At 39.4% G+C, this 23,064-nt stretch overlaps 1 pseudogene across 1 annotated transcript; it reads left to right on the top strand.

Annotated features, from left to right (window-relative positions):
- Positions 1-8,874: 8,874 nt before the first annotated feature.
- LOC311582241 (small ribosomal subunit protein eS10-like) lies at positions 8,875-9,373 on the top strand (annotated as a pseudogene). The gene has a single exon. The product of its transcript is annotated as a small ribosomal subunit protein eS10-like (transcript).
- Positions 9,374-23,064: the final 13,691 nt, after the last annotated feature.

Below are 23,064 nucleotides of genomic sequence, written 5' to 3' on the forward strand. Positions count from 1 at the left end.
ACACACACACACACACACACACACACACACACACACACACACATGCACACATACACATAAATGAGAATATTAAGATAAATCTTTTTTTTAAAAGCATAGCAAGACTAAAGAATAAAAGATACAATAGGACTCAATGATAGCTCCAAAGGTAAGTTGGAGAAACAGGCCAAGGATTTTTATTATAGCTACACAGTGAAAGAAAGATTATTCTGTCTACATAGTAACTGACCAGCTTGATTTAATTATGAATTTCGAATCACCTTCTAGACCAGTTCAATCTTTGATTTATGTGCTAAATTGTATTAAAATAAGCTTGACTGTATCAAATATGGCTTAATGAAATTTCTTTATATAAAAAGATATTATTGTCTGTTATTAGTCTCATTCTTCTCAGAGTTTAAAGACTATTTTTGAATGTGATCATCCTCTATTTTTTTGTTTATAAAAAATTGTCCTAGTTTGTTTTTATATAGCCTTTCATTTATAATTCATTGAACACCTACCATGTATTTTCAGTCCTTTTTTAATCAAACACACAACATCTCTCATCTAAAACTTGTTAGGGAAAAATCCGCAGTCAAGGTGGCATCTGTTATTTATGGACAAACACCCCAAACCCGCCACTTCTTCTCAAGGCTGGCTTTCCTGCTGCCTCCCCCACACCCCACCCCACCCCCTGCCCCCAGGTGATGCAGCTGCCTTCCTCCCTTCCTCTCAGTTTCTTTTCATGGTCTGCTGTGTTTTGCCTGTATCCCTTGCTGCTTTTTGTTCCAGACCCTTCTTTCTTAAGATAAAGTTCCTGAATTGCTCCTATCAGCAGGGAGACAGGCTGCATGCAGAAGACTCAGAGGCAGACTATTGGAAACTGCAGGCTTTTTAATTTAAAGGTTGACTAGGTTACCCTGCAGCACTGAGGTGAGTGTTTTGTTTGTCTGTTTCATTGGTTTTGTTCTTTTCATTGGTTTATTAAAAAAAAAAAAGAAGAAGTAGGCCTGGAAGTTTCTGGAAAGAAAAACAAGGGAATTATAGAATTGACAAACCTTGGCCATAGAGGATAACAAAAGTGCCACCTTGAGTAGACTGGGCCTGAGCCTTGGGAGTGATGAGATTCTCTTTGCTGTGCTCTTACGGCTGTACGTTCTCTACTTCTTCTTTTGGAGAGTTCAGCCTGGGCTGAACCATCTGCCAAGATTCAGTTTTTCAATTGTGGGGGAACAGAGACATAGCTCTGAATGCTCACACAGCAGCCAAAAGAGTTTCTCCAAACTTATAGGGACTCAATTCAGGCTTAGCCAGGATTCCTGACTTTGACTGAGTTGAAGATGACACAGGCTTAGGCATAAAGGTCAAGAGAAAGAGAGTCATTGGACAAAGGAGGTAAGATACACCAGAGAGCACAAGTGTGGGCTTTCCCAACACACAGTCATAGAAAGTTAGCATGTGGTTCAGGCCCCTCAAGGGAGAGTCACAATTAATTATAGGTATATATACCATTATGGTGGCTCTTAGGTTCCTTCTCAAAAGATAGGTAAGGTTTTTTTATTTGTCTCTTTTCACAGTTGAGGAAAGGAGCTGTCATATCCCCTCTCTTTGTTACTCAGTCTTCCACTCCTGACTTGAGCATTTCTCTCTCTCTCTCTCTCTCTCTCTCTCTCTCTCTCTCTCTCTCTCTCTCTCTGGTAGCTGAGTTCTTTTCAAAGGTAGACAAGTTGAAAGTTGGAGGAGGGGACCAAAATATTTCTTTTAATCATATCATAAAAGCAAATTTCAAGCCAGCAAATGGTAACAATAGACTTTTTTGAAAACCAACTTTCAAATTAGACATCCGTTGAATTGGCTTACAGTCAATTGATCTAGAACTGTGTTGGGTAGCCCACACAATGAAATAAACCATGTGTGGGCTTTAAGAAACTCTTAATAGCTAATTTCATGAGACCCTTTCTTGTTAATCCCCAGTGAAACCTGACAATTTAACTCCAATTTAACTCTGTGAAAGCAATTTTGAAAAATACATGGTGATAACCACGGAATAAGACTGTTCATCAGTCACACAGTATGCTCGGTTTCTGAAGTGTGTTACAATCCAGTGATAGCTCCTGTTCAGGCCTTTGTCTGGATCACCGATTTCTTCAAGAGTTGAATGAAGGTTAAAGCATCTTAGGAAATAGTAGGCTCTGATGCTCAGCTGGGACACACCACAATGGGATAAAGGCTGGACACTCTCTGGACTGGCCAGACATACGATCCAGTTGGAATCGCACCTGAGCCATATGCTTATTAATTGCTTTCATTATCAGCACTGCATCATTAGCATTCAATTTTACATGATGTCAAGAGGTTCTTGTGTTGGCCCTAAATCTATCCGAGGGCCAGTTAGGCATATGGGTCTCAAGGCAACAGCCCAGTTCAGAATCAGAGAAAGTTATGGGTTGGTCTGCTTTTAAGCCATTTTCTGGAGCAGACATATACAGTTAGGGGTGGCTCCCATTTATTGCCAAACATTAGTTAATGGCATTCTATTTTCCTGCCTTTGAGCATAGGTAAGTCTGAGCACCCTTGAGACTCATGTCATCTCCACCTAGCAGCCTTTCTTGGTGTGGTAGTTTGTGCAGGATCACTTACATTTGCTTTACTCTAGTCTCTTGTGTCTTAGGGTGCTGTACAGACCAGCAGTAACCTGAAACCTTGTTTGAAATGCAGACTTCATTCCCCCTAAGCAGAATCTGCATTTTAACAAGATCCCAAGGTAATTTGCATGCGTTTAAAGTTTGAGAAGCAATTCTTTAGTAAAGATTACTTTGATTTCTTCAGCAAGGTTGTGGTTGCCCCCAAGTCACAGAGGAAAGTTACTGACACACTTTGTGCAGAATGTCAAGTTCGCCAACTCTGAGTACAACTCTCTCTAAGTGAATCTATTTGTCAAATTGACTGAGGTGCCCCTTCTGATGATTGTGCTTTTCAGGTGAAGATTTGTTCCAGCAATTCATTTTGAAACAATGTGTATAGCTGGCTGGCTGTTAAACCTGGTACCCTTGAGACACTATCCCTGCAAGCCAGGAATAACTAAGATGATGGAAACTGTCTCATCTACTTGTAAATGCCAGAAATGTACACTTTTGCCTGGAATTCGTCAAAAGTTCTTTCCTGCTCTCCATTTCATTGGTACTCCTTTCATTGAAAAAGTTTACTCTAATTTTAAAAGTCCTGTGGTTTAATAAACATCAAGGACTTAAAAACTGGAGAATCACGTAAGAAATTCACTTGCAGCTACAGACCCTGTTTGTTTTCTGTCTTAACTTCTTATTCCTATGTAAGATTACTTTGTTTCTAGTGTTGATGTAAGAAAGGGTTAAGATTGTCAAACAAAATACAGGTTACATGATTAAATTTGAATATTGGTAAAAAAAACAAATGCTTTAGCATTTATATATGAATGTTGCATATATACTTTATATGCATAAACTATACTAAATGTCCACAGGACATACTTATACTGAAAATATTATTCTTGTTTATCTGAAATTCAAATGTACTGCCCATCATATGTTTATTTGCTATTTGCTTAAATTATGGAAATGAATTAGAAGTCAGAAGACAGTACTTGAGTTGCAATTTTTTTTTTTTACCTTGTTGAGGCTCCAATCCAGATCTTCCCCCATGCCAGGCCACTGATCTACTACTGAATTAGATTCCCAGCCTTTATATTTATATTTTGACATAATACAAAGGTATAATTTCTGAGACCTCTAACATTACTTTCTCAGTGTTAGGACAGCCAAATTTATTCCTATCAAATTGGTGAAGAAAGCGAAAGGAAGAGTCATTGATTTTTGCATTAAAAAAGTCTCCTTCTTAAAAATGAATATGCCCTTGATATAACACATCAAACCAGTCGAATCTCAAATCAATTGCTGTGATGTAAGAAAACTAGGTATGCTACCGGGCAATTAGCTGTTGACAGCTGTTGTACTCAACAGCAGTTCCTACAGGAATGTCCTTTGAGATGTTAAATTCTTGGCGCTTTGACTGCACAGCTGCCTAGAGAAGGGTTACTCTAGCGCATTACAGTCAACTGCAGCAGATTTACATGTGGATCTCCAGGCACAAGAAATAGGAAAGTGCTTGTTAATTCTGCCTTAGAACTCAACCAAATTAAATTTGACAAGTATTCCAAAAATACATAATTTTTTCAGGTAACTAGTTGCTTCAGCAGCTAAGGTGATATGAAAAGCAATAAATTGGATGGTAATTAACTCCTTGGGTGAATTATTTCTCTGAATTTAGACTAGCTTGGGCTATGCACTGTTCCTTGGTAATTGTAAAGTGAATTATACCACAGTAGTATCTTGCGTCGGCAGGCTTTTTAAAAATATGTACAAAATTAAATGCTGTAAGCAAATTGTTACAGAGAATGATTTATTTCACTGTTCGAAAATTTGCAGCGTCTTAAAGTGGGGAAGTTTTGTCTGTAGAAGATGATGGAGTTGAATATTGGACAGGAATGTATACTTCTGCCTGCAATTCCCCAAGAGTTATTCCCTGTCCTCTACTTCATCATCACGCCTTTCATTGAAAGAGTTTATGCTTCTACTTTAAAAGTCCATTTGGTTTAATAAACATCAAGAAATTACAAATTGAAGAACAGGTAAGAAATTTACTTGTAGCCATAGTCTCTGTCTGCTTTCTGTCTTAACATCCTACACTTGAGTGGAATTACTTTGTAAAGACCTTGAGCATGGTATTTGCCTCTATCTCAGAATGTACCTTAAAAGACAAACGCTACTTTTGAGTAGCACTGTAAAACTGGATGCACTGCTGAAAGCAAATTACAGATTCAACACAATTCTGATCAAAATTCCAATTACATTCTTCACAGATGTAAACAATCTCAAAATACGTATAGAAATGCAAAATACCTTGAAGAGCCAAAGAAATCCTAAACAGGAAGAGCAATACCTGTTCTTTAATTATACTACAGAGCTATAATAACACAAAGTATAAGGTATTGGTGCTAGCAGAAAATAAATATAGAGACCAATGGGATAAATTAGTGAGTTCAGAAATAAACCCACCAAGTTACAGCCATCCAGTTCTTGACAAAAGCATTCAAAATATACCTGGGAGAAAAGCCTCAACAAGTAGACATTCACATGTAAAACAAACTAGATCAATATCTTTTACTCTGCTCAAAAATCAATTCCAAATGGACCAAAGACCTTAACGTAAGAGATCAAACTGTGAAATTCCTAGAAGAAACCATAGTCAAAAATACTTAAAGATATATACATAAACAAGAGCTGACTGAAAAAGATTGTAAAGAACAGTAAATTATCCCAAGAACTGACAAGTGAATTAGGATTTGCAAAGCAAAAGACACAACCACCAAAATGAAGTAGTAGCTTACAGAGTAAGGAAAAAGATCTGACATAGATACAACAAATAGAGTATAAAATCTACAATATATAAATAAGAGAAACATTAAATGCTCAGGGCTGCAGGGATGCCTCAGTGGTTAAGAGTACTGTCTGGTCTTACAGAGGAGCCAGGTTTGATTCCCAGGACCCATAAGCGGTCACAGCCAATTGTAGCTTCAGGTTTAGGGGATCTAATTCTGGCCTTTGGCTTTTTTTTTTTGAAACTCGTCACAAACATGGTGCACAGACATACAGGCAGACAAAACACCCAGACATAAAATAAATAATTATAAAAAAATAAAATTAAAAACACAAACTAACATGTACTCTCCAATCATATAATATCAATAAGTGAGGTTTTCAGATGAACTTCCAATTGGCCACTGCATATTTGAAAAAAATGTTTAACAGTCTTAGCCCCCAGGGTAATGCAAACTAGAACTTCTTTATGTCCAACTTGCCCCAGTCAGAATGCTCATCATCAAGAGAACAGGTAGCAATAAGTGTAGTCAGAACCTAAGATGGTGGAGCCAGTAAAGTGACCAGGGCAGGAAGTCTGTAAAAACCTAGAAGTGGAACGACTACATGATTCAGCCACTCCACTCTGGAGTGTCCTCAAAGCTCTTTAAGTTGACTTGCCACAGAGGTACTTGTATACGTTTATTGTTTATTGTTGCAGTGCTCATCATAGGCAAGAAGCGAAACCATCTTAGACGACATAACAGATGAATGGATAAAGAACATATGACATGGACATTTTTTCATCTGTAAAGAAATATGAAAATGACATTTTCATAAAGATGGACTGATTGGGAGAGTGCTAAATAAGCCAGATTCAGAGTGATAACTGCCTCCTATTGTTTCTAACATGCAGAATATAGATTTAAGTGTGTGTGTGTGTGTGCATGTGTGTGTGGTGTGTGTGTGTGTGTGTGTGTGTGTGTGTGTGTTGAGGAGAACTATGAGACCATAAGGAAGGGTCAACCTCAGTTGAGGTTTGTAGCCTGACTTTTGGAAACTTTATTGGGTTCTTTTTCCTACCTCCCTACACCACCCTTATCCCTTCCAACCCCCCAACACTAGGTAGGAGAGTGAAAAGGTTAGAGGCAAAAGGGAGCATCGATATCACTAAATTGCTCCGGGCTGATTAGGGGCTTTGAGTTCCTTGGGGTGAGTTTGATTTTCTTCATCAGGGTGTCTCCAACTAGCAACCAGAAATACAGCAGCCAGCAACAATCAGCAACCAGCAACCAGCAACAGGAGCAGGGGCAGGAGCAGGGGGAGCAGGAATAGCAAGAGGAATAGTAGCTGTGTGTCGCTTGGGGCTGTGCCATTATACACCCTCTGAAGAGTTCCCAGAATGCCAAATGTAAATTACCATCAGCTAGCAAAATCACACACACCCCTAGAGCACACAACAAATCATAGTTAGCTGCTGTGGATAATCTGAAGCAGTCGATAGCCCACATATGGGATTAAAGCAAACACATAGTAATATAATATTTCTCTCTATATTTTTTAAACAAAATTCTCACTACAGAGGTTCCCTCTTCCCAGGTGTACTAGCTAGTTTTCTGTTTGTTTGTTTGTTGTTTTTGTTTTTGTTTTGTTTGTTTTGTTTGCCAATTGGACATAATTTAGAGTCATCAGAGAGAATGGAGCCTCCATTGGAAAAAAAAATACTGTCATAAGACCTGGCTATAGGGCATGTTCTTAATTGTGGGTGGTACCATCCCTGGGCTCATGTTTCCAGGTGCTAGAAGGAAGCAGGCAGAGCCAGCCAGTAAGCAGCATCCTCCCATGGCTCTGCATCAGCTGATAGAAGCAAGGGAATTTCGTGGTTCTGGTGAAGACAGAACCAGTTGTCAAGGGCAAGTAGCCGAGCTGCTTCTTAGAGATCCCTGTTCTAATGCCTCACAGGTTCTCTCTCCTGTTTTCATCAATGAAAGCAGTGGGTGGGGCTACTTGGAAATTAGGGGAAGCAGGAAGAGAGTTTCTAGAGAAAGAAGGACTAGAGTAGGGAACAGAATGACTAATGGCACACATAATGAGTAGGGTAGAGTAGCACCTATCACTTGGTGTGCTGACCTGAAAAATGGAGCACATAAGATAGATCCTACTGTCAGTTTGATGGCTGACTGTTTTGTTTGTTTTTTTAGGGGGGACAGAGTCTCTCTGTATAGTCCTCGCTGTCCTCGAACTCGCTCTGTAGATCACCAGGCTAGCCTCGAACTCAGAGAGCCAGCCACCTGCCTCTGCTAAGTTTACAGGGCGTTTGCCACCATGCTCAGTTTGACTATTGAATTCTATGTGTAATATTAGAGTTAGATAATAACATTTTATGTTAAATAAAACACAAAGGCTGGCCAGTTAAAATGTAGCCACTACAATTAGCATTAAAGAATAAACAATAACTCTTAATATCAAATATCCAAGCCTCATATTTCCTTCATGGTGTTTTGAAAGTTTGGTGATTTGAATTGGTATACTTTTATAAATATTTATGAGGTAAAGGGCATGTTCATGAGGGAAAGTGACTCTTTTTCCCCTCCTAAGTTATGGCTGTCAGGGTCTCCCTTTTAGAGTATTTCTTCCCAAGATCCTCTAGTAAAGTCCAGAGAATGGGAGGGGAGCCCCAAACCACAATGCAAATGCTATGATAATGAAGCTGAGGTCCTTTGAGGATATAGACCATGCATTAGTACACACACGAGAGAACATTCCCTGGTGCCTTCGCTTAAAAATGTAATGAGAACAGCCTATCTACAGCCTGAAGGATGCTAAACAGCAAAGGGGCATTTTGCCCATCTGGAGACACAGATACCAAGACACAGCTGTATGTTTCTTGGCTGCCTCACATCTTACAAATACCTCATTCCTTTTAAAGACTACCCAAAGTCTGTGGTTATCAGTTAAAGAAATATTGTCTTGGAGTTAAGACATGTGCTTACTTTTAAAATGGAAATTCTTACACTGAAGGCTGGGGCTGGGGCTGGGGTTTTACAATAGGCTGGCAGTCTGAAAAAAAAAAACAAGGAAAGGGCTGCAAGCTGTCTACAGGACTTCTTTCTCTCAGCTGCATAGCTCAGGTCTGCTTTCTGCCTATGTGGGAGGACCCTTGTATGCCTGGCTCACTTGTTCATTTCTTTGAGAGTCACCTATATTGTTTATATGTGGTAATTGACTATCTCTTCATTAGGTTTAATATTTCATTATGTGCAAGTACAACATATTATCTGTTTTCTTTGTTGGTGGGATTTATATTATTGTTATTTAGATTTGGGACTCTTAGAAATAATGCTGCCACATTCAGAATATAAGTAGTATATTTTAATAAATAATTTTACAGAGTAGTTTTACCAATACACATCCCCAAGAGCAATGTTATCACTTTGCACCAAGATTTAGTACTGTTAAGTTTTTAAAGCTGTAATCTGGACCCTGTGGCCACTGCATATTGATGCCTAAGAAGAACCGGATTGCCATCTATAAACTCCTTTTTAAGGAAAGAGTGATGGTTGTCAAGAAAGATGTCCATATGTCCTAACACCTCGAGTTTGCAGACAAAAATGTGTCTAATCTTCATATAATGAAGGCCATGTAGTCTCTCAAATCTCGAAGCTACGTGGTGAAGGGGCTGTTTGCCTGGAGACATGTTATTGGTACCTTAAGAATGAACGCATCCAGTAACTCTGAGATTACCTCCACCTACCTCAGGTCGCCACAGCCATCCTGAGACTGGCAGGCTTCTGCAAAGGTCCAGAGGATGATCTTCCTGCAAGATTCACAAGAGGGGAAGCAAACAGAGACACCAACAGAAGAAGCACTGTGTCTCTGGTGCTGACAAAAGAGCTGAGGCTGGGGCTGGCTCAGCAATGGAATTCCAGTTTAGAGGCTGCTTCCGTTGTGGACGTGGTCAGCCACCTCAGTGAAGTTGGAGACTGCGTTGTGTTGTGTTGTGTTGAATAAACTTTAAAGAAAAAAAAGGCTGTAATCATCTGGGTGGAAGTGGGATAGTTTCTGATAGTTTTAGTTTGTTCTTGATTAATATGATTCACTTAATAAGAGAGAACAAGCTAAAACTATTAGTTATTATTTATTAAGTGAAAGATATTAATCACAGTCTGTCTTCTCTATCTGGCCATTGGCATAGCTTCTTTTGTGAATGTGTTTTTAATTGAAATGATTTTAGTTCCTCAACACGTTTTAAAAATATATTCTGACACAAATCTGTTCTTTTAAAAAAATAAGGACTTTTTAAATGTCTCTGTGTTTGTATGTACATGCCTGTAATGTGCACGTGGGTGCAGCAACTGAAGAGGCCAATGAACTTGATGAATACCCTGTTGCTAGAGTCACAGGTGGTTGTGAGCCACTTGACATGGTTACGAGGATTGTAACTTAGGACCTCTCTGAGAGCAGCTGGTACTCTCACGTGCTGAGCGACCTCTCCAGCCCAAGGCACCTTTATACAGTCTATGTGTGAGTTCTTTCCTGGATACACGTGTTTACACTTGTTCTTTGGTGCAAATTATTTTAAACTGAGAATTTCTTTTAGAACTATCAGAGATTTGAAAAATGTAAAATGCAAAGATAATGCACTTTCTATGCACTCCTCACCCACTTTCCTTTATTATTACTAATACTCTATACAACACGTTGTAGTTATAATTGATGAACCAATATACATATATTAATATTAATGAAACCCATGTTTTACTGATATTTGCTGTTTTTTTTACCTAATGCTTCTTTTCTGTTCTGGGTTTTTCTCTAAGTGGTTATCTAAACCTGTCACATCTCTTTAGCCAACTTGTGGTGGTGACTTTTCTTGTTTGATGACCTTGAGAACTGTGAAGAATTCTTCTCAAATGTATTATATAAGGTCTACTGATATTTGCTTCCTAGGTTGAGGTTACATGCTCACCACAGGGGCGACATGCTGTCTTCATTATATCATTTCAAGAGTACACTAGTTTGTGGCAATACTACCCTGAACATGCCCAGTTTCATCAAGAAGACACACAGCTGGGTGGAGCATATGGCTCAGGGGTGATGTATTTGCCACAGCAGTTTTGAAGGGAGAATGTAAATTCTCTCGAACAACCTAATATAGAAAGTTGCTCCCCCCCCCCCCATTTGTGGCTTCATTTTCTTGTTTTCTGTTACTCCAGTCACCTGTGGTCTGAAAATAATAAATGGAAAGTTATAGAAATAACTGAAAGTTTTAAAGCTGTACACTGTTTTGAGTAGTGTGGTGGGCTCTCGTGAGTCTCACCTGGCACACAGATCATCCTTTGCTCAGTGGATTCACACTGCACTGCATCTATGTTGGGTCACAACTCCTCCTGGTGCTTCCAGACATCCGCAAAGAGCCTCAGAATGCACTCCCTGAATAAAAGGGATCAGCACTCTCTGTCTCTTTGATTTGAACCCTTCTGAGTTTAAAATTGCTTAAATGAGAGAATGTGCTCAAATGGTATGTAGTTTAAGCACTAAGTGCTTTAGTGTATGTGAAACTGACGTGTGTTGATAACGATGCTGTTGTAGTCAATCTGCCTATGATATCTTATTGATGCTACTATACATGTTTAACTATAGCACAAGATATGCTTTTACAGATGCTTAATATTGGTGTTCTGCTCAACACATTGTGGGCATTAAGACAGATTGTGTAATATGTTGGAGAAAATTAAATTACACACAATTCTATAATATCTTTATAAAATCTGAGGGGAAAACACTTTCTTAGGTATAGCTTTCTATTTATGGTTCTGTGAGACATTTAGCTAGAGGATATGATTCAAAATACTAGGTAGAACCTCAGTTTTGTCTGTGAAATGAATGTTGTGACATAGAGTCAGCTTCATGATGTTTGTGTTACAGTTAACTTTTGAACATACTTATCTACTGAGCCTAGAAGTTTCTATGATGGCTTTGGTTAGGATTTGCTGCATCTGAAAGATACTTTTTAGTACATTTAACTAATTTTTTTCTCCCTCTAAATACAGCCATATATACAAATTTATATTTGTGCTTTGGATATTTTGTCTTTACAAAAACATACAGGCTATAGAGGACTTGAAGTATTGTCTAGAATCTATAAGCATTCACATTTAAAAGTCAGAATAAAATGTTGATGGTGGTGATAATGAAGACAAAGAAGAAAAATATGTCTTTGCTTTCCATGTTCGTCCTCATTGCCACAGGCCCTCTGTGTGACTGACAACCTGCTGCATTTGGAACCTTCTAGTTTCCCTCTTTGCCTATGCTCTGGAAATGCTCCAGCCTCACACCTTTGTGAGAGTGATAGTCCAAGGGACACAGAGTCACTTGATAAACCAGCCCAGGGCCATTGCAGGGTTAATTAGAGAATATTTATAAAGCACTTCAGAAATGAAATAAAGTTCTACAAATGCCAAAGTTATTAAGATATTTGGCAGCATACACAGAAAGTGGAAATTGCTATGCTGGCTTAAGCTTTGCTTACTCTATAAAATCGGTGGTGTTGAAAACTCAACTTCTAATTTAATTCAGTGAATGTTTACTAAGCACATGTGGTCTTTGTTTTAGGGTTCGCTAGGAGAACAGAGTTGACAGAATGAATATACATATTAGAATATATTAGAATGGCTATGGATAGTACAGGAGTCCAGCAGTTGTTCAGTCTGTGGTACTGAATGTCTCATCTGGTCTTCAGTATATGCCAGGATCCCGAAGAAGTGGGCTCTAATACCAGTGAAGAAATGCACTTGCTACTAAGAGTGAGAGCAAGTAGGCCAAGAGCAAGCAAGCTTCCTTCTTCCATGTCCTTTTATAAGTTGTCAGCAGGATGTATGGCCCAGATTAAAGATATATCTCTCCACCTCAAAGGTTTTGGATCAAAAGTTGGACTTTCCTCCTCAAATGATTCAATTAAGAAAAAAAAATTTTTCACAGGTGTAGCCAGCCATTTCAGTTTTAGCTAATTTCCGGAGCAGTCAAGTTGACAACAAGAATAGCTATCACAGTTTTCAAAGGTAAAGCAAAGGTGAATAAAACTTTCATCTTCGTAAGGGGTTTATTCATGTCTAGATGGGCCCATGAACAATTTATTAAAACTGTGGGTCTAAAATAGTGGGTCTCAACCTGTGGGTCACAACCCTTCCATGGGGTCACTTAAGACCATTGGAAAACACATTACAACTCATAACAGTATGAATTACAGTTATGATGTAGCAACAAAAATAATTTTATGGTTGGGGGTCCACCACAACATGAGGAACTAGGTTAAAGGATTGCAGCATTAGGACGATTAAGAACGATTTTCTAAGAGGTCCAAGTGGGCATTGTAAGAAGTCACTGTGAGTGATTATTAACAACTTGAGTTAGAGACCGAGTTTGGGAGTAAGAAATATTACAACTGTGCCTTGGGAGATAGTAAATCCTTGACAGAGAGATTCTGGGGAAAGGACTATCTTATTTCTATTGCTGTGGTAAAACACTATAACCAAAGGAAGGTTGGGAAGGAAAGTGTTTATTTGACTTACATTTTCACATTGTAGTCCATCACTGAAGGAAATCAGAACAGAAACTCAGACAGGGCAGGAACTTGAAGGCAGGAGCTGATGCAGAGGCCATGGAGGGATGCTGCTTACTGTCATGGTCCTCATGGCTTGCTCAGCCTGCTTTCTTATAGAACTAAGGACCACCAGCCAAGGGATGATACCGCCAATGAACACAGTATTTGGGATGCAGAGCCAGGCAGACCTCTGTGATTTTGAGGTCATCCTGGTCTACATAGTGAGTTACAGGACAGCCAGGGCTACATAGAGCCTGTCTCCAAAAAGAAGAGGAGGAGGAGAAGGAAAAGGAATAACAACAACAACAAGGAAGGAGAAGAAAAATAAAGGGCCCTTCCATATCAATCATTAATTAAGAAAATACCCTACAGGTTTGCCTATAGCCTCATCTTATGGAGGCATTTTTCTCAATTGTGGCTCCCTCCTCTCTGATAACTTTAGCTTGTGTCAAGTTGACATAAAACTAGCCAGAACAAGGGCATTAAGGGAGAATGAAAGTTAAAAGGTATAAAAGATATTTCAGGGAAATACCATTAGTGAAATATAGTGCATTGAAGGCAAAGACTGGGCTGAGAAGGTAAGATGGGGTCAAGTTGAAAAGACCTTATTCGTCAAGGCAAAGGAGTGAGCAGACAGCTACTGGAGGCTTTTGGGAAAGGTCAAGTGGCTGGGGTACGGATATATACTTAGAAAATCACTGGATACAAAAGTGGGCAGAAAGCAATTATTTGTGGAGTAATGAATGCATTACATTTTCTTACATTTTGATAATGACAACAGTTTCCATAGATGCTTTCCTAATTTCATTCAAGGCCATGGGTCAAGTTTGTACTAAAATATGAGCTCTGTTTTAAATGCCTCTGTTGTCTGTTTCAAAGAAATGTTTCTTTTCTTCTCCTCCCTGTGGCATCATCCCACTTTGAACCTCTCACATCCCAATCTCCTGCCATCTTCACTGGGCCGTTTCCTCCAAGCCTTACTGATGGAGAGCTGCCTATCATTCATGTAGTGCCAGTGTCTCCATTCATATTGTATTTCCTTTCTTCCAGATTTTAAGTTCTATTGGTTCTCCTGATGGTGAGGTAGATATGGTGATGAAAATCTGTGACCCCCTCTTAAGCATTTGGTGTTCGGTGGGAACCCTGTGAAGGGAAGTAAACAATGCCAGTAGGGGGGGAAAAAACCAAAGCCCTGTGGAGGTGTGTGTGTGTGTGTGTGTGTGTGTGTGTGTGTGTGTGTGTGTGTGTGTGCGCGCGTGTGTAAGAGAGCTTTGAAACTAGACGTTATGTAATTCTGCCTCAGCATCTTCATGTGTTAGGGGACTATAATACAATCAATTACATGTCATTGTTATACAAAGTATGTGGATTTTAACATTTTTTTGTTAATATATTTAGTGAGGGAATGGGTCCATGATGTTACTCAGTAAGGTTGATATAAGAAAGAAAGAATAAGCTGGGTGTGATGTAGCACACTTTTAATCCCAGCACCCAGAAGGCAGAGGCAGGTGGATCTCTGTGAGTTTGGGGCCAGCCTGATCTACATAGTGAGTTCCAGGACAGGCTATATAGAACCTGTTTTCAAAAAGGAGAAGGAAGGGGGAAAGAAGGAAAAGGCGGAGAAATAAAAGAAACGAAAGAATATTTAGTATGACATACCAAATAAAAAAATCTGATTATAATCATAATAGCTTAGGCCAGTAGGTCACATCTGAAGCAGTTTTGCCATGTACACCACAGACTATTTGGTAATAACTGGAGTCATTTTTGTTTTTTTAATGAGAAGTGTTGCTAGTATCTTACAAACAGGGGACAGTCATGTGATGCAGTGTGCTACAGTGGGCAAGATGGCCCTTTACAGCAGAATCATTCAGTATGAGATGTAAGTAGCACCAGGACTGAGAACCTCTCCTTTGGATTGTAGGCAAGAACGTAGTGGGGGAAACAGAGATGGAAAATAGAGCTACCTATCGACCACTCCCTGGTGGAACATGGTGGGCCAAAGCCCATGGAAATGGGATCTAAATATCCATTTGAGTCTAAAACAAACTTTGTATATTTGTCAATGTGATTTAGGAAAGGAGAGAGAACTTAGTAAACCATGACTGCAGATCAGGGCATGGTGACATGGAGCAGCTAGTCAGTGTCTATCATCGATTAGCTCAGCCTTTCTAGGTACATTACAGTGAAGTCCAGATAACAATAAGGAAAGATGGCATAGGCCATACTTTCCCTCATCTTAAATGAGATGTTGTAAGTAAATAAAACAGTACTGACAATTATTTTTGGTCTAGATTAAATATAGCAGATGATTTAAAAGTATGTCCAAAATATGCTCTGAATCTCTCTTTAGATGTTCCAGCCCACTTTTCTTCTGCCTCCTCCTCTTCCTCATCCTCCTCTTGTTCTTCTTGTTCTTGTTGTTCTTGTTCTTGTTCTTGTTGTTGTTGTTGTTGTTGTTGTTGTTGTTGTTCTTCTTCTTCTTCTTCTTCTTCTTCTTCTTCTTCTTCTTCTTCTTCTTCTTCTTCCTCAGATAGGGTTGTATTAGTGGCTTATGTGAATTGACTTGATTAAAACAGACATATGGTACTCAAACTCTGAGAATTGGCAGAATTTTCAAAACCTATCAAAAACAAAGCAAAAAAAAAAAGCCAAACAAACTATAAAAACCAAAAAAACCAAAAGCCACTTGGTTTCTGGTTTCCTATATCTTGGATCACTACCTTTGGTTTAAGCAGCTTCAGAAAGAGGAATTACAGCAAAGGCCCAACTCTGCCCCTTGAAGGCAGATTTCACATTTCTGCATGGCAGTATCTGCAGATCCTTAACCCTCTGAGACGGAGGTGGTTTTTTTTTTTCCAGCTAGCCTGTTTTGAGAAAATTTGTGAAGCAATAATACATAACAGACACAAATACATAGTATAAGTTGTTTATTAAAGGCTTGTACAGATAACACATGTGGGTATTTGAGATATAGTTTCCATAATTGTCATGTGTGAGAGATAAGATTTTGAATCAGAATTACGTCTTTGTCAGATGTTGGACTAGGTTTCCAGAGATCTAACCCTCCAACTAACTCCATGACCAGTTTGTTCAACCTCCCAAGCTTCTGTATCCTCAGATAAAAGCTAAGGACAAGCAACTTGCTCTTATACAAGCCCAGTCTTCTTGATGTTAAGAACCAAGGTAATTTTGATTATAACTTGACTATTATCTAGTGAATTCCTTTGTGACCTCTGGCATATAGGCTAAGTCATGTGATCAGCACCCTTTGCAGACTTCAAAAGAGCCAGAAACTCAACTTTTCCTTTCTTTCTTTCTTTTTTGTTTTTGTTTTTGTTTTGAGACAGGATTTCTCTGTGTAGCTTCGGATATCCTGGACTCACTTTGTAGACCATACTGGCCTTGAACTCACACTGACCTGCCTGCCTCTGCCTCCCAGGTGCTGGTCATGGAAGTGAAGGCTTTCTCTCCTTTCAGGACGTCATCATGGCTGCCTGTGGACTAATGCTATTAATTCTCCCAATAGAATTCTCATCTGGATGCCAAAACTAGACTAACAATCAATGGCTTTAAAGTGCCTGAGTGTTTGAAATATAGTTAAACACGAAAGAAACATTTCTGTGATTTTATCACCTCACCTTCCACTCAAATGGTGACTTAAGTTTGCAAACTACCTTGCGATATGCTATGAGAGAGCATGGAGCCTGCTTTGCAATTGGCCTGGTGAGTTTCCAAATCAAGCATTAAGGGCTGCCATTGGCACCCAGGACTCTGCCACTGGTCTTGAGGCTGCATTACTTAGGGACAATTGCTTTAGGACCACAGTGGAATAACTCGTATAAAAAAACAACCTCAAAGACATTAGTGTAGGAGAAAAGCTGATAAAACTATTCATGTTTTAAACCGTTTACCTTTCCATGAGCGTTATTTCCCCTGAATTCTCGAGTACAAAACACCTACCAATGTAGCGGTTAAGGAGTGCTTGGACCCAGTTGGTGGATTTGCATGGGATTGTGAAGTGTGGTCTTATTGGGGAAGATGTGTCATTAAAAGTTGGCTCTGGGGTTTCCTAGACCTAGCGTCATTCCAGTAGCTCCTTCTGTTTCTTCTTGTTTGTGGATCTGGCTGTGAGCCCTTACCTGCCGTCCGAATCTGCGTGCCTGCTGCCATGTCCGTGCCACGATGGTCATATCTCCTGGCTCGCGGAAAACGTAAGCCTAATTAAACTCTGGTTTATAAGTTGCTTTCATCAAGCAGTTTCATCACAGAGATAGAAACTCTCACTAAGACAGCCAGGTAGATTAGCTTCTCCAAATATTCTGGTCTTGCGGTAGACAGACAGTTTAGCAGTTAAGTTTCCATCTTGCTCTTGCAGGAACACCGACATTTAGTTCTCAAAACCAGTGTGAATCAGCTAGCACTGCCTGTAACTCGAGCATGCTAATCCCTTTTCTGGCCTCTCTGCAGGCAGGGTTGCTCATCAACACACACAAAGCCCCTATTAAAAATAAATTAATAAAAAAAATGCCACTCTGGTCTAAGCTCCGTGTAGTGACACTCACCTTTAATCCCAACACTTGGGAAGCAGAGGCACATGATCTCTGGTGAATGATTATAATATTTAATATTGATTTATAACTTTAGTTTAATCAATGATTACTCTTTAAGCTGCTTTATACTCAACTAACCACACCGAGAGAGTAGGATCTATTTATTTAGCCTAGAGCGCAATGCTGTGCAATAATTACTCCATCCTAAACGTCTGAGCTAGTATAGTTTCTCCCACTCAGATTTCCCACATTATACTTGCTTTTACTCATCTCCTAGGTCTGGCTCCTTCTTCCTGATGCGTTCAGGTGCATCCTTCTGTCCTTCCTGTTTTTTTCCTCTCCTCATTGGAGCAGGATGTCTCACCTTATTCTCTATTATTGCTCAGCATTGGCTAGTTGGCCTACGTCACCAACACAGTGAACAAGTGTTGACATGTTTACACATCCTGGAGACAGGAGCTACTTAAAATAAACATCACAATGCAATGTCCAGACTGAAAACAGATCGTGGGGTAGAAATATCTGCATTTGAATGACCAAGAGTAAACTGTACACAGAACAGAACAGTATGCCAACATCAAGGCCAGCCTGCTTTATACAGAAAGTTCCAGGACAGCCAGAGCTACATAAGTGAGACCCTGCCTAAAAAAATTCTGGTCTCAAATATCATATGTTCCAATGTACAGTAAATATAAAACGGTGGAAAATGATATATTATATGCATTATTAGATATCAGCTATGTACTTGAAATTTGAATGGTAAAAATACAAAATAAAATTTAGGTTTCTAGAAACTTTTCTGAGAAAAACCCTTTCTGCTTAAGCAGGTGCTTTCAGTCCAGCTCTTTGTCTTTGCTGTCCATCAGCAGCATCCACGAGTTTTCAGAACAAACTAGGCATAGTTTTTTTATTCAGGATCACACGTAGGGCTAATTGAAGATCTTATAGTGCAAGAATAGGCCAGAACAATCAGCCACTTTGGAATATCTTTCTAAGATTTTTATCTTGAACTTCAGGTGACAAAAATGGAGATAAATTTGATATATATTTTCTTTTGCTAAAGTGAGAAAAAAAATCAAGAACATGCTTACCCTATTAAGAGTACAAGGAAGACAGACTTTAGTCATATTTATTAAGTGGAAGAAGAATAAAATCAAAAGATCTTGAACTGAATGATCTTTTAAAATGCAAAAAAAAAAAAAAAAAAAGAATGCTGTTCAAGAGAAAAGTGAATAAAAAGGAGATTACTTGGCACCTTCCTTCATTAAGACTGACACTATTTAGAAAGTCACAATGTCCCCTCTAATCAGGATACACTTTATGTAAGGGTAACGTGTGCACTTCAGAGACGTGTGTAAAGTGATCCTGACCATCTTTTGTCATTTGCATGAGGATAAAGCCTAGAGCCTAGAGTGTTTCAAATCCTTTTTTGATGCAAAAATGTAGAAGGTATGAACAGAGAAAATTATTTGGAAAAAAAACCCTACTTTTTATTTTTTTTAAGAGAATAAAAAGATTTTGATAAAGTTAACATTACATATGGATACCTCTGTTCCAAACAAAGTCACAGTTTACAAAGAAAAAAATTCAGAAACAAATTATGATAGTTATATCTTTCTATAAATAGATATGATGGCAGCTCCAGCTTTATAGGGGTGCTATGAAGAGGGATAATCATTTTAAATTAATATTAAGGAATATAGAGTGGTGCTTTGCACACAATTCACATTACATAAGTGCTTGTTAAGCACATAAATACAACAATTTTTAGGACACAGAATATCAGAGCTAGAATAAAGGAGAGCAATGACATGCTGAGAAAAGGACTAGGGGCAAGAGTTTCAGTAGGAATATGGAAGGTGCCTGGACACATTTGTATGATCAGAGTTATGCCAAGGACACCTAGGACAAGTTTGACAACTGATGATTTTCCTGAGGACTGAAGATGTCTTCTTCTTTTTCTCTCTTATGATTTACCTCTGCTTGGTTGGTTTGAGGTGATTATTTCAGATTTTTCTCTAGTGCTATGTTGTTAAATCTCCTTTACCAGAATTTTCTGTGACTTAAAAATTTTTTAAATTTTATTTTAGATCTGATTTTATTATGGTGCCCATTGAACTACCACAGTGCAGCTGAAACATGGTCCTCCCTAATACAATTAACCCTCATGAACACACATGTATACACACACACACACACACACACACACACACACACACACACACACAAATGTCCCTTACATGAATGTTAGACATGTTTTTACAAATTTATCCTTCTTGGTTCACAAAATTCATTTATCTTCCATGCTTACTATTTTATTGAATGAAATAATGATTGAGTGGTCATTTCTAAATCAGGTTTAGATGTTCTGTGATAATGGTAACAAGTCACATTTTCATTAGGGTATATAATTTACAAAATATTTTCTATCAATTAACAAATTCAATTCCTATAACATTGCTACTTTAGCATGAATATTATTTACCTTTTATCTGATGATGCTACAAGCCAAGGAGGGGTTTTAGTTTGATTTCTCTTGCTGTGATGAGCATCGTGACCAAAAATAGCTTGCAGAGGAATGGGTTTATAGGCTTACACTTTCATGTCCCAGTTCATTTTGAAGGAAGTCAGGGTGCGAACTCAGAGACCAAGACAGAAAGCTCCTTCCTGACGTGCTCTGTTTGCTTTCTTACATACCTCAGAACCATATGTGCAAGGATGGCACTGACCACAAAGGGAAAGGACCTCCTATACAATCATTAATTTAAAAAATGCCCCACAAGCTTGCTTAAAGGCCAATCGTATGGAGACATTTTCTTATTTGAGTTTCCCTCTGGCTTACCTTCCCTCACTTCCACAGGAATTGCAGTTGTGAGGTACACAATTGAAATTACTTTCTAATTTATTTTATCCTGTCGCTCGGGATTTCATTAGTAAATTAAGATCAAGTCAAGGAAAATGAAAGATGACTATCTTTATTTTGCTTCTTTTGTTATTGTTTGATCCTCTCTGGACTTGCTTAAACAATAGGTTTAAATATTATTTAATTATTATGAATGTCTTGAGTCTTCTGATCATGTGATTGGCAGAATGTTGAAGAGGTCTCTGTTTCCATCTCCTGGTTATTCAACTATAATAACCTGATTGCTGCTCTGACCATATAATTGTGATCATTAATTGGCGATGGAATACTACTCAGCTATTAAAAACCAAGAAAACTTGAAATTGGCAGGCAAATGGATAGAACTAGAAAGGATCATCCCAAGTGAGGTTACCCAGACCCAGAAAGACAGGCATGGTAAATACCCATTTAAAAGCAGATACTCGTCATATGATACGTGATAACCACACTACAATCCACAGTCTTAAAAGAAACTAAATAACAAGGAGGCTCCTAGGGAGGATGCTTAATGATCATTCAGAAGGGCAAGTAGAACAGACACTTGAAGTGCCTGAAGAGAGAGAACAGGATGGGAGCCTACTACAGAGGTGCTCTGAACGACTCTACCTAGCAGGGCATTGAAGCTGATGCTGAGACTCACAGCCAAAGTTTGAGACAAAGCATAGGATGACTTAAGGAAGAATTGGGGGCATAGAAGGACTTGATGGGGACAGGAGTTCCACCAGAAGAACAACAGAGCCAACAAACCTGGGTCCAGGGGGGCCTACAAAGACTGATGCACCAAGGAAGGGCCATGCACGGAGAGGACCTAGACCCCTCTCCTCAGATGTAGTAGATAGGCAGTGCGGTCTCCATGTGAGCTAGTAGGGGCTGCCTCTGACATGGACCCTGTCGCCCACTCATTAATCACTTCCCGCTGGCAGGGCGGGCATGCCAGCTCACGGAGGAAGAGGATCCAGGCAGCCCTGATGAGACTTGATAGGCTGCGGTCAGATGGTAGGGGAAGAGGGCTTCCCTTTTCTGAGGACTATGGGTAGTGGGGAGAGGGTGGGATCCAGAGGGGACGAGGGAAGGGGCTACAATCAGGATGTAAAGTGAATGAATTAAAAGTAAACAAACATAAAAAGTTACCAATCAGTTGATGTTAAAACGGAGTGAATAGCCTGTATGTTCTGGCTTTGCCCGGTGTAATTTTGTTAGGCTTTAAGTCCCACAGAGAAAGTAGAAAGAATAACAGAGGTGGTAAAAAAAATTTGATGAGTCAATGAATTATTCCTGGCTTGGAGGTAGAGGAGGCTATATTGATGCTTGAGAAGTAATCCTGACACCAACCAGCAGGCGTGAGCCCTGGCTACCATCTGCAACAATGGCTTATATCTTAGTTTTAATGAGATACCTTGGTTTTGGTGTGATGAGATCTTGAGCAGAAAAGCCTGTAATGCATTTCCAGAGTTTTAGGCAGGAGGTCTGTAGGAAGCAGAGAATTCTTGACATCTCAAAGTTTTTTAAAAAAAAATTTCATTAATTTATTCATATTACATGTCAATTGTTATCCCATCCCTTGTATCCTCCCATTCCTCCCTCCATCCCATTTTCCCCTTACTCCCCTCTCCTATGACTGTGACTGAGGGGGACCTCCTCCCCCTGTATATGCTCATAGGGTATCAAGTCTCTTGTAGGTAGCCTGCTATCCTTCCTCCGAGTGCTGCCGGGGCTCCCCATCCAGGGGACGTGACCAAATATGGGGCACCAGAGTTTGGGTGAAAGTCAGTCCCCACTCTCCACTCAGCTGTGGAGAATGTCCTGTACATTGGCTAGATCTGGGTAGGGGTTCAAAGTTTACTGCACATATTGTCCTTGGCTGGTGCCATAGTTTGAGCAGGACCCCTGGGCCCACATCTGCCCATCATAATGTTCTACTTGTAGATTTCTAGGACCCTCTGGATATTTCTATTTCTCCATTCTCCCTTGTTTCTCTCACCTAGAGTCCCAATAGGAAGTCTTCCCCTCTGTCCCTCTTTCCTGGTAAGTGAAGACATTCATGGGACACGCCTCTTGGGCTAGTGTCCAATTATAAGTGAGTGACTCTGCTTCTGGGTTAACTCACTCATTATGATCATTTCTAGTTCAATCCATTTGTCCACAAATTTCGGGATTTCCTTGTTTTTAATAGCTGAGTATTATTCCATAGTGTAAATGTACCACAGTTTCTTTATCCATTCTTCTACTGAGGGACATTTAGGCTGTTTCCATGTTCTGGTTATTATGAATAAGGCTGCTATGAACATGGTTGAGCAAATGTTCTTGTGTGCTGGAGCATCTTCTGTGTATATTCCAAGGAGTGGAAAAGCTGGGTCTTGAGAAAGCCTTATTCCCAGTTTTGTGAGATAGAGCCAGATAGACTTCCAAAGTGGTTGTACTAGTTTGCATTCCCACCAGGACATCTCAAAGTTATAACAACAGGTTAGATAGCAACAGAAACCGAACATAGAGCTGTATATTTAAAGGCCAAAGAAGGATCTTAAGATCTTCCCAGTGCTCTTATCCTGACTCATTTACCTGTTTTTCTGAACACTGAGAAAAGAAAGTGGTAGTCAACCCAGTTCATAATTTTCAAAAAGCAAGTGGCTCCAG

This window comes from Acomys minous (assembly GCF_964271855.1).
Source record: "Acomys minous genome assembly, chromosome: 13".
Taxonomy (NCBI): domain Eukaryota; kingdom Metazoa; phylum Chordata; class Mammalia; order Rodentia; family Muridae; genus Acomys; species Acomys minous.